The sequence below is a fragment of the Choloepus didactylus genome, chromosome Y, assembly GCF_015220235.1.
Source record: "Choloepus didactylus isolate mChoDid1 chromosome Y, mChoDid1.pri, whole genome shotgun sequence".
Classification (NCBI taxonomy): domain Eukaryota; kingdom Metazoa; phylum Chordata; class Mammalia; order Pilosa; family Megalonychidae; genus Choloepus; species Choloepus didactylus.
In genome coordinates, this window is record NC_051335.1 from 10,092,854 (window position 1) to 10,103,402 (window position 10,549).

The following is a 10,549-nucleotide window of genomic DNA, read 5'->3' on the forward strand; positions in this document are numbered from 1 at the left end:
AGATAGAGGAGAACCATGAGAAACTAAGTCTTGGAAACCTTTTGACTGCCCCCCTTGACCTTTTAATGGATGCATTGGCCTCTGGTTTCATCCTCAAGTCCTCTAACCATCATGTATATGTAGATTGTCTCCCAAATCATTGTCTTCAGCCTCACGCTCTCCCTTAAAGTTCCAACTCATAAAATCTATTGATTGTTGGATACTCCATTGAAACGGCACTTAGGTACCTACCTGTTCTAGTTATTCATTAATGCATAACAAATCACCCATAAACTTAGTGGCTTCAAACAGTAACAGTAATTTATTATCTCTCAGTTTCTCTGGGTCAGGAACTCAGGATTGACTTGGTTGGGCAGGTTTTGGCTCAGGATCTCTAGGTGACTGCAGATGGCTGGGGTGGAAATCATCTACAAGCTTATTCGCTCACATAGTTTGGCACCTGGGCTTGGAAGACTCAAACCATCGGTCCAGATACACCTCATCAATCTCAGAGTTACACAATACACAATGCGATTGCAGGGTATGGTGTTTTCAAGCATAAAGTTGTATCCATCACCCTCCAACTCTCTGGGTTGGCACAGCCTAAGTACATACCAAAACTCAGTGGTTTGGAACCAGAATAGGGATCAATTTTCCAGACCTGGGTCAGAATCTTACCAGATAGGACTATGTTATTGCCATGTGTCTGTCCCAGGCAGTCTGTCCTTCCACGATGCAGCTGCACCACAGCCAAAACTGTTCACCTCAATCCCTAAGACCACTGCATCCCGCGTATAGCACATAATAAGCAAATTTCACCATGTTGACAAGCCCAGTAAGCCTTTTTGTGAGCTTTGGTGATCGTTGCCGTGGCACAAGAGCATTCTATCAGGGTTATCAGATGTCCCAGTTTGCCAAGACAGGCATCCCAGTCTTATGCCTGTTGTCCAATCTTAATTATAAGTAGGTCTCCCTTCACTCAACTGAGTGAGCTGTTTGTTCCCAACCCTGTTTATGCTCGTAGTTGTCATTAGAATTCTGTAATCTAATTAGATGTGACCTAAATGATGAAAAAAGATTGCAAAAAGCCTGAGAGTTGTTGAAAAGACTTGTTTAAGACAAGTTGGTAGGGGTAAAAATAAAAAAGAAGGAAAACAGAAGGGTTATCAGGTTTGGATTTGGTAGCTTCAGTTGTAAAAGATTAGGTAGAAATTAGAAAGCTCTAGAAAAATTCTGTATCCAGATTTCCTCACAAATATGGGAAATTGTAAGTTGTGGCCACACAGCATCTTTGAAAACTCTTCTTAAGTTTGGGGTCAGCTAACCCTCAGAGACAACTATTTCACACCTCTTGTTTCTTCAAACCACAGATGACTTCTCCATCTTCCTTACTCTCACCTGATGACTTGGGTTTTTTTTATTCCTCTGGAAAAGTAGAAAGAGTCAGAGAGAATCCCTCAGGTTTCCTCTACCACATTCATCAACCTACCAATACCCATGACTTCCCCTTCTCCATTATGGATAAACTATCTGCCCCTAAGGCCAACCCCTCACTTGTGCACTGGATCCCATCCCCACTTGCAACCCCAGCTATATAAATTGTGGGGCTCAGTGCAGGATGAATTTTGAAACACCAACGGCAGAGCATTAAACCCAAGTGTGGGTTTCTGAACTTGGGGCAATGTGTGACTTCATAGAACTGTCCCTGAAAGGGGTCCTGTCTGGGGCTGGGCACCCAAAGAAAGAGGCCTGTTCCTTTGGACACCCTCTCCAGCAGAGGGAATCCTGGCCTTGCCCAGGCACTGAGGGTGACTGGCAGTGGTGAGTGGGTCTCTCCCTGAGGTCATCTGAAGAGGTACCTGGCAGAAAAAGCATTGTCTTTCAGAGAAGCAAAGACCCCAGGATGCCTGGGAGCCACTTGTGTCTGGGGCCTCAGGGTGATACCAGAGCTGCAGCTGCCCTGCACATCTCAGGACAACCAAAGAAGCTAAGGAGGCACCAAAGGACTCTAAGGGAGGGCCCACTGGCCCGTCTCTCTTGCACTCCAAGCAGTCAGCACCCCACCATGGCTCCCTGGCTCCACTCGGGAGCTCACTGTCCTGGCTCTGGGACAGTGGGGAGGTGGCCTGCACAAAGTGACCTGGGGTTTCTTCTCTCTTGTCTCCTGACCCTAGAGGCTCCAATTTCTCCTGGCTGCTTACTTTACCTTCAGCTTCTTCCTCTCTGAGGGGAGCTCCTCCTCCGTGGGCTCGAGTTTCCCAGAGGTTCAAGAGGGCAGGATAATTTGGGCCCACTGATAGGTCTCCTTCTCCCCTCTTCCCCATCACCATGGTGGCCTCTTTCCTGCTTGAGGTCTGGCAAAACCAGCCTGCAGGTCTCTGAGTTACCTCCTTTGACTGGTCAGGTGCTGGTAGCAGCTGACACCCCAGCTCCAGCCTCCCTCTCACTTGGAGGGAGCAGAGAGCTCTTTCTGTCAAAAGGGAGAGGGAGGACATCTGCAGCTTCGCCTGGGGGATGATGTGGCTCTGCCCACCCTGGATGGGTGACTGTGTCCTGTTCTGGCTACCAGCTCTCTGGGCCTGGGAGGCTTGGCCACCAAGGTGACCTCCTGGGTGGGCTGACTTCCCTGAAGCACCAGCTTGGCCTCAGCAGAAATGACTCCAGGAGGAAATCAGCATTCCCACAAATGGGGGCCCTCCTGTCCCCCAGCTGGGCTGTGCCCTCTCCCCTTCCCCTCTTCTCCCTCCATTTCTTCCTGTGGAGGTGAGTCCAGTTCTGCCTCACTGCCCATTCTTACCTCCCTCGTCTTCTTGCCTCCGCAGTGGCTGGGTTTTGTTTTCTAGTGGATTTTCTTGAACGACTGGTCCCCGTACACTTGCCCCTTCCCTCTGGCTGTATTTCATACTAGCTGATTCACACTTGCAGGCAGCCCCCTCCCCTGGGGCATTTTTCTTTCCACCCAGGCCCTCGGTGGTAGCCAGGTTATCTCCAACGCAGGTACAAGGTAGGTCCTCCATGGCAGCCTGTCTGACTAAGGCCTGGGGGTGACTGCTGGGGACATCAACCAAGGCCAGTGCTGAGCTGCAGCCCAGTCGGGCCAGGGTGGGCCTGGGGCTCAGAAGCTTCTGCTTCCTTGGGCAGGCATCCTGGGCTCCCAGTCTCTCCCTCCTCCTTCTGGCTCTCTAGATGAAAGGCAGTGAGTTGCTCCTGGGGACGAGCACACATTGGTGGCAGAGAACTGAGTGGGGATGGAGTGGAAGAAGACAAGCCTCGACTTGTCCAGGGGGTGGAGATGGTGTGGGCCCAGCAGAGAGCAGTCTGCCCCCTCTGGCCTGGCTCCGGCGCCCGGATGCTGAAACAGAAGGAGGCCTTGTAGGTGTAGGCTGGGGGCAGGCTGATGCTGCCCTGCAGGAAGTGTTGTCTGTCCACCACAGTCTGTTTGTGCAAAAGCAGCCTGGAGGTGCGCTCCTCCCACTCTTCCTTCTCCAGCTCCAGGTGGCCACTCGCTCACCCCACTCAGGCCCCTGGCCCTGGGCTGCCCTTGCCCTTGGAGCTCTGCTCACACGGGCAGTGCAGGGGTCTGCAGGGGACTGGTGGCTGCTCCGCACCATTGGAGAAGGACAGGTAGCCCTTGTCGAGGCTCTCACACTTCCTCAGCCAGCCTGGGAGACTTTGAGGTCCTAGAACTTCTCCAAAGTTCACTGCAGTGGCCAAGGCTTGCTGGCAGTCAGAGACTTCTGCTCCAGTGTCTTACGCTAGTAGGAACCCAGGAAAGCCAAGTTAGAGACCAAGGGGGCCTCTCTGTTGGCAGTCTGTAAATGTGGACCCTAGACAACAGCTCTTGGCAGCAAGGGACAGCTGCGTGGTGGACATCGGGCACTGGATGCCTAGAGAAGGGAGTGTCCCTGATGCCCAACGCCTGCCTCCTCTGGCACTGGCTTTCCCCCTGCCCTCTGTCCTGGGGGCCTCTCCAGCCATGTCTCCCTCCTCCAGGAGGCTGCCCCAGCTCCGGTGGATTCTGGGGGTAGCCGGAAGTCGTTGGGCTCCTTCTGGGTCCGCCTGTGCTTCTGCGGGTTGCTCTGGATCGTAAAAGCACGTGAAGGGCCTCTGGCCAGAGTGGGATCAGATGTGCTTCTCCAAAATGCTGGGCTGCCAGCTGTCCTGGGTGCTGGGTGGGCACAGGCACCTGCTGGTGATGCTCACCTGTGCAGGGCTTCCTAGGCCGTGCCACAGGCTGAGTGTCCCCCAGGTTTCATGGGCAGCCATGGGGCTTGGGGCTTCCCCAGTTGGACAAGGCTAGGCCCCTTGGACTGCAGTGGGGGGCTCAAGGAGAAAGGGAACACTGCTCTATCCAGGCTGTCTGTCCCTAGGGGAGCGCATGACTGGAGGCTGCCGGAAGGCCCTTCAGGAATGTGGCAGGCACCAGGCCCTGCTCCAGCACCCGGGTGATGAGGCCTGCCCATCTTGGGGCCTTGGGGGCGGGAGTGGCTGGGAGCAGGAGCTGCCTGGTCCCTCCGTGGCAGGCAAGCAAGGCAAGTGGGTTCCAGCCCCCTACACCCCACTTTGTTTGGGGTGGCTGGGATCCCCAGAAATCTGCAGGCCACAGCCAGATGTTTCCATGGGGACCTGTCTTCCCTCATCATACTGTAAACTCTTATTTACCCCTATTGAAGTCTTACAATAAGCCCCCAAGAAAAGTGCTGTTATTTCCATATAAAGGAAAGAGGATGCTGAGGTGCAGAGAGCTGAAGTGACTCGTAGCGCAGCTGATAAATGGCAGAGCCCAGATTCAGACCTAGGTCTTGTTTGAATCCTGTCTCTTACTTCACTCACTCAGAAGTGAAGTCTTGATTCTTGCCCTCCACACAGGCTTAGGGCAGGCCTGTCACTGGCAGCTCTCCAGCACCTGGCACAGGGCCTGGTACCGAACAGACACTCAGAAAATGTATCGACTGATTGAGGAAAAGGCAGCCAATGTGCCCAAGGTCCTTGAGGTCCACGGTTAGTCAGGGTATTGGAGGCAAGTCCCTTGCATTCTCTGGGACTCCATTTCCAGATCTGTAAAATGGGCAGGGACCCAGCAGCCTCCTAGGGCCCTTCCCATTCTGGGGCACTGAGATCTGAATCAGGGGTCCCCACACCCAGTCTCCTCTGGTGCCCACCCCCCAGGAGCTGCCATAAACATACTTCACTACACACACACACACACACACACACACACACATGCCCAGCAACTCAGCAGCAGTGCTGGCTCCTACTGGTTCATACTGGCCCCTACCAGCTTATACCAGCTTACAACAGCTTGCACTGGCTCATGAGAGCCAATTGTCAAATATTCAAGAATGTGGCACGCTGTTAAACACAGCCATTATTAAAAGTCAAATTCAATAAACTTACAATTACAGAAATGATATTAAACACAAAGTCACTAATTACTCAAAGCACACCAATTACTAATTATTTTATGAAATTGTATTCTTGTCAGTGATCTTGAGGATTTTCACGTCTGTGGTACCCGAATAGTGGAAATACTGTATCCCGCTGGGCTGCTGTGCCTCCCTTCCCACTGCCACCTTCAGGGACATCACCCTGGAAGCTTGAAATCAGCTTGGGCATGGTGGGAGTCATCCCATCACAGAAATTGGCAAACGCTGCAAACCAGGCTTTTTGTTTTTCCCGAGAGCTGGCTGTTCCAGCTTTACAAGCACACCACTGGGCAGACGGGAGGGCAGATAAGGCCACCTCACCCATCCTCTGTTCCTACTCCCAACATCTGCCTGGCATTCTGGATCTTGCAGCACCTGCAAAGACCCCTTGCCTCCAAAAAGCCGAGACCTTATACATTTTTTTAAGGAAAGATTTTTTTTTAAATAGAAATCTTTGGAGATTAATAGGTGGTTACTGAAATTGATAAGAACTGATGTTAAAGAAAGATACAGGCTTATCTCAAGATGCGGCATCATTTCTCCTGGCTGGAGAATTTCAAGATGCTTCCCGGGAAAATGGACAGCCCTGAGATCCTGGCCCTGCTTAAGCTTCTTGCTTGCTCAAGAAGACCCTTCCCAGTTCTAAGATCAGCACTGCTAGGGCAGAATCACTAGAGCAATCAGATGTGAACATTTATGTGAAAACATCTGGCACAGTGCTGGCACATAAGTAGGTATTCAATTTACTTGCAGTTCTATTTCTATGCAGGGCCGGTTACATAATTTGTGGGGCTTGGCACAAGATGAAAATGTGGGGCCCCTTGTTCAAAAATCAGGATGAAAGGACCTAACATATAAAACTTTTTCCTGCCTTCCTCAGTCTCTCTCTCAACTTGTCATGGTGCTCTTGTTTGCTATTTAAGATCATTCTAAATAAAGACAATTAAAATTAAAAATTATTAGCTTACTTTTTACCGCACATCCTTGGGCCTGATGGCTGCCCCCTCCCACCAGCCACTGTGTCACCGTGCTGCACCGTGGCCGGTGATGAGCTCCAGGCAAGCCAAGTCAGGCATTTCCCTTTCCCATGGGTGTGTCATGATGGGCCCACTAAGTCCCTGGCTCGGGTGGGCAAGAGACCTCCAACAAGAGGCAGTCTCCATTAAGCTGCCAGGACATGCCTGAGCCCAACCATCCCTGCACCCAAGCACCCACTGGTGGTGGGGGGAGCGGGTGACAGCCGAAAGCAGCCCTCTCCCTCTTCTGTCCCCACAAATGTGCTGAGTCGCCATCCTGGGTGAAGGGCCATGTACTCATGGGGGTAGGGAGGGGGAGGGGAGGCCAGGTGGGGCGTGGGGCACCTGAGGAGCAGGTGGCCAAGAAGCCGTCCCACGGAGGAGGTGGGGGGAAGCAGGACTGTGTGTGAGCTGAGGCTTCAAGTTCCTGGCACCTGCTCCTGTGTTTCATTGGACTTGACTTACAAAGATAAAATTGTTAAGAATGTCAAGATGGTGACAACAGAGCATTAAACCAAGCATAGGGCCCTTCTGAGCTCAGGACAAAGGGGCAAGCGCACAGGTCACAGCCCCACTCACTTGCCTACTCAAGGACTTACTCTAGCAATTGCTCTCTCCTACGTCATCAATTTCCCCCTTTGTGCTGGTAAGAGCTGTACCAGCCTACAAACGTGCTGTAATAGCTTCAAATCTTAAACCACACACATGCCTCTCTCCACTCTACATCCAGTGCCAATTACTGCCCTAATTTTCTACTCTTTTCTACACCAAAACTCCAGGGATGAGTTGTCTATACTTGCCATCTTCACTTCCTCTCCTGTCTTTTCAATCTCCTCTGTTCTGGTTTGCTAACGCTGCTGTTATGCAAAATACCAGAAAGAGATTGGCTTTTATAAAAGGGGGTTTATTTGGTTACACAGTTACAGTCTTAAGGCCATAAAGTGTCAAAGGTAAGGCATCAACAACAGGGTACTTCACTGGAGAAAGCCCGTTGGCATCCTCTGTTAGCTGGGAAGGCACGTGGCTGGGGTCTGCTTGCTCTCAGGTTGTGTTTCAAATGGTATTCTCCAAAATATCAGTGTCAGCTTCCAATGGCTGCCTTCAAAATGTGTCTCTCAGCTACAGCTTCTCTGATGTCCTTCTATTTCTGAGCTTTTATAGGGCTCCAGTAATGAAATCAAGACCCAAGTTGAATGGGTGGGGCCACACCTCCATGGAAACAATCCTATCAAAGGTCACACCCAAATCAAAGGTGTTACTAGCCACATCTCCATGGGAACAACCCAATCCACAGATTCCAAGCTAATCAACACTAATACGTCTGCCCCCACAAAATTGCATCAAAGATAATGGTGTTTTGGGGACATAATACATCTACACTGGCACATACTCCAAACTGGTTTCATCCATCATTCCATTGCAACTGCTGTTAGTATCACCCTCTCTTGATTCCCTCCTTCCCTTTGTTCTCTCTTAATTGCAGACCAAGTTGGCTTGAGCAGCCTTCTGAGCATCTCTGCATGGCACTGTTTCACGAGGTCGCCCCAAAGGCGGCGCTGCCATCTCTTTCCCCAGTTGAAAACAGAGCTGGAAACATTCTCTTCCTTGGATAGCACCTCAGCTACAGCAAAGATTCAAAAGGAAGAATTGAGCTGCCTCACATAAAGCAACTGATTTGTTTTCTTCTTGCCCTTTTATTTCTTATCAAAGAGAACGTCTGTGCAGACACTGTATAATACCAGAGAGAGCAGTAAAACTCTCTGGATTCAGAACATTCCCAAGTTCTCATAGCTGCAAGATGTTTATCTAGAGACCATAGTTTGAGTTCCACATTTTTCTATTGCTATTTTCTACTTTAAACATACCCCCGCAAATTCAAATTAGGGCCAAGATAGTGTTACTGTTAGTTATGAAACACCTGGCTTTTTGGATACTTAAATTCTCTGGTCATGCCACCAGTTAACGTATTGAAATATTAGAACTATCTTTCCTTCAGGAGTTTTCTCTTTGAGACAGCATCTTGTTCTTAACAAAAGAAGCTGTTTGTCAAATTTGCTCCATATATTAGCAAGGGTGGTCCAGAGTGAAAACCCATTTGATCTGAAACCTGCTTAGAGCATCGGCCATATGTGGTGCATCATATCTCTGTTCACACTGTGATGTGATAAAACAAACCCAAACAAAACCAACCTCGCTTATTTTTCGATATCTGATCTAATCATCTTCATGTTCCCTCCTTCTTAGAAGCAAAATTCAACTTTTTCATTATCATGCCTTTGTCTCTCCCAGTTTTGAAACTTCCTTTTCAGGTGTTTTTTTTTTAAAGCCCCTTTCTGGGCTAATCTCCCTCACATATATAAAGAGTTCCAAAGGCAACAAGAAAATGATAAAAAACACAATTTAAAAACGAACAGGTTCTATATGTTACTAGAATAAATTTTAGAAAACAACAACAACATAGGACTTTACAACACAAGCTGAATCCTGTTGTAAACAATGGACTATAATTAATAGTACGATTACAAAAATGTTCTTTCATGATTTGTAACAAATGTACCACTCTAATGCAAGGTGTTAATAGTAGGGAGGTATATGGAACTTTTTATTTTATGCACGGTTTTTCTGTAAACCTACAACTTCTCTAATAACAGAAGTATAAACAGACCTTTCACAGAAAAAGATATACAGATGAGTCTTCAATATAAGAAAATATGCTCGACCTCACTCATAATAAAGCTACCTTGAGACTAAATGAGACTTCATTTCTCAACCATCAGTTGGACACAAATTCAAAGCCAGATAAGCCATCCTGCCGGCAGAACTGTGGGGAAACAGGCACTCCTACCCATTTACTGGTGAGAGTGGGACGTGCTACAGCCACTATAGAGGGGGAATTGGTGACATGTAACAAAATTACACTGGCCCAGCAATCTTATTTCTCCAAATCCACCATGAAGAAACACCTCTATAATATAAAACAATTCACCGAGGCATTCTTCGTAACAGCAGAAGATTGAAAGCAACCACTAATGTCCCTCAGATTACAGTTGGATAAACGATGTTACATCCACACAATGGCATAGAATGCAGCTGTAAAAAAAACAGAGTGAGGAAGATCATTAAGTTTAAAATGCAAGGGATAAAGCAGGGTATATTGTTTGTTACAAGGGAAAGCAATAAGACATACATGTGCATTTTTAATATTTGTTTGCAAATAGAAACAGAGGAAGGATAAATCAGAAATGAACAAAAACAGTTACCTCTAGGGGACAGTGGGGACAGGGTGGAGGTGACAGGCAGTGAGAGTGAAATGTCCCCAACTAAACTATTTTTATATAGTTCTGACTTTTGAAATATAAAAATGTTTTGCAAACTTAAGAATCCAATTAAATGAAAAAATAAAAACAATGCCAACCCTAAAATTGGATATAAACAGGAACAAATGAACCTAACTCTGTCAAGTATACCATAACCACATAGAGAAAAGAATTAATTTAAGTAACTTCTGGGCATAGTACTCTGACTGTACATGCTTGAAGGGCCATGTTACAAAGACAAAAAAAACTGCAGATAAATCTTACACTTTTCTTAGTGGGTTGATTGTTAGCAGTAATAATGAAATTGTAAATTTAAAACCATTTTATGTATATTGTTGGATAAAGCAAATAAGTAAGTTTATTAATGTTAATAGGTGTCCAGATATTCACAAAAAGAGAGACAATTATAAAATGTAAAAAGTAAGAAAAAAATTCTATAATGTTACATTTGAATTGGAAATATCAGTATGAATTAACAATTTTTGAGGAAAAAAAAAAGTCTACTAGCTCCGTCCATCGAAAGGGCCTAGAAGCAGTGACACCTTGGTAGCACTGAACACATCTAGCACCCAGGTTTTGGTTTCTGAATCCCACTCTCTACTAAAAGGAACCAGGGCTTCTTGAAGAAATGGCTGATTCCATCTAAGTCTGGGTCAGAGAAATTATACGGTGAGCCTGGTATACCTTGTGACAGGAAGTAAGGAAGCTATCAAAGACCTCAGGGGCTCCTACTTTCCAAATTTGTGATAGTTTGCACATCATAGATACTGATGACAGAAATGGATTTAATATACAATATGCTACTAACTTT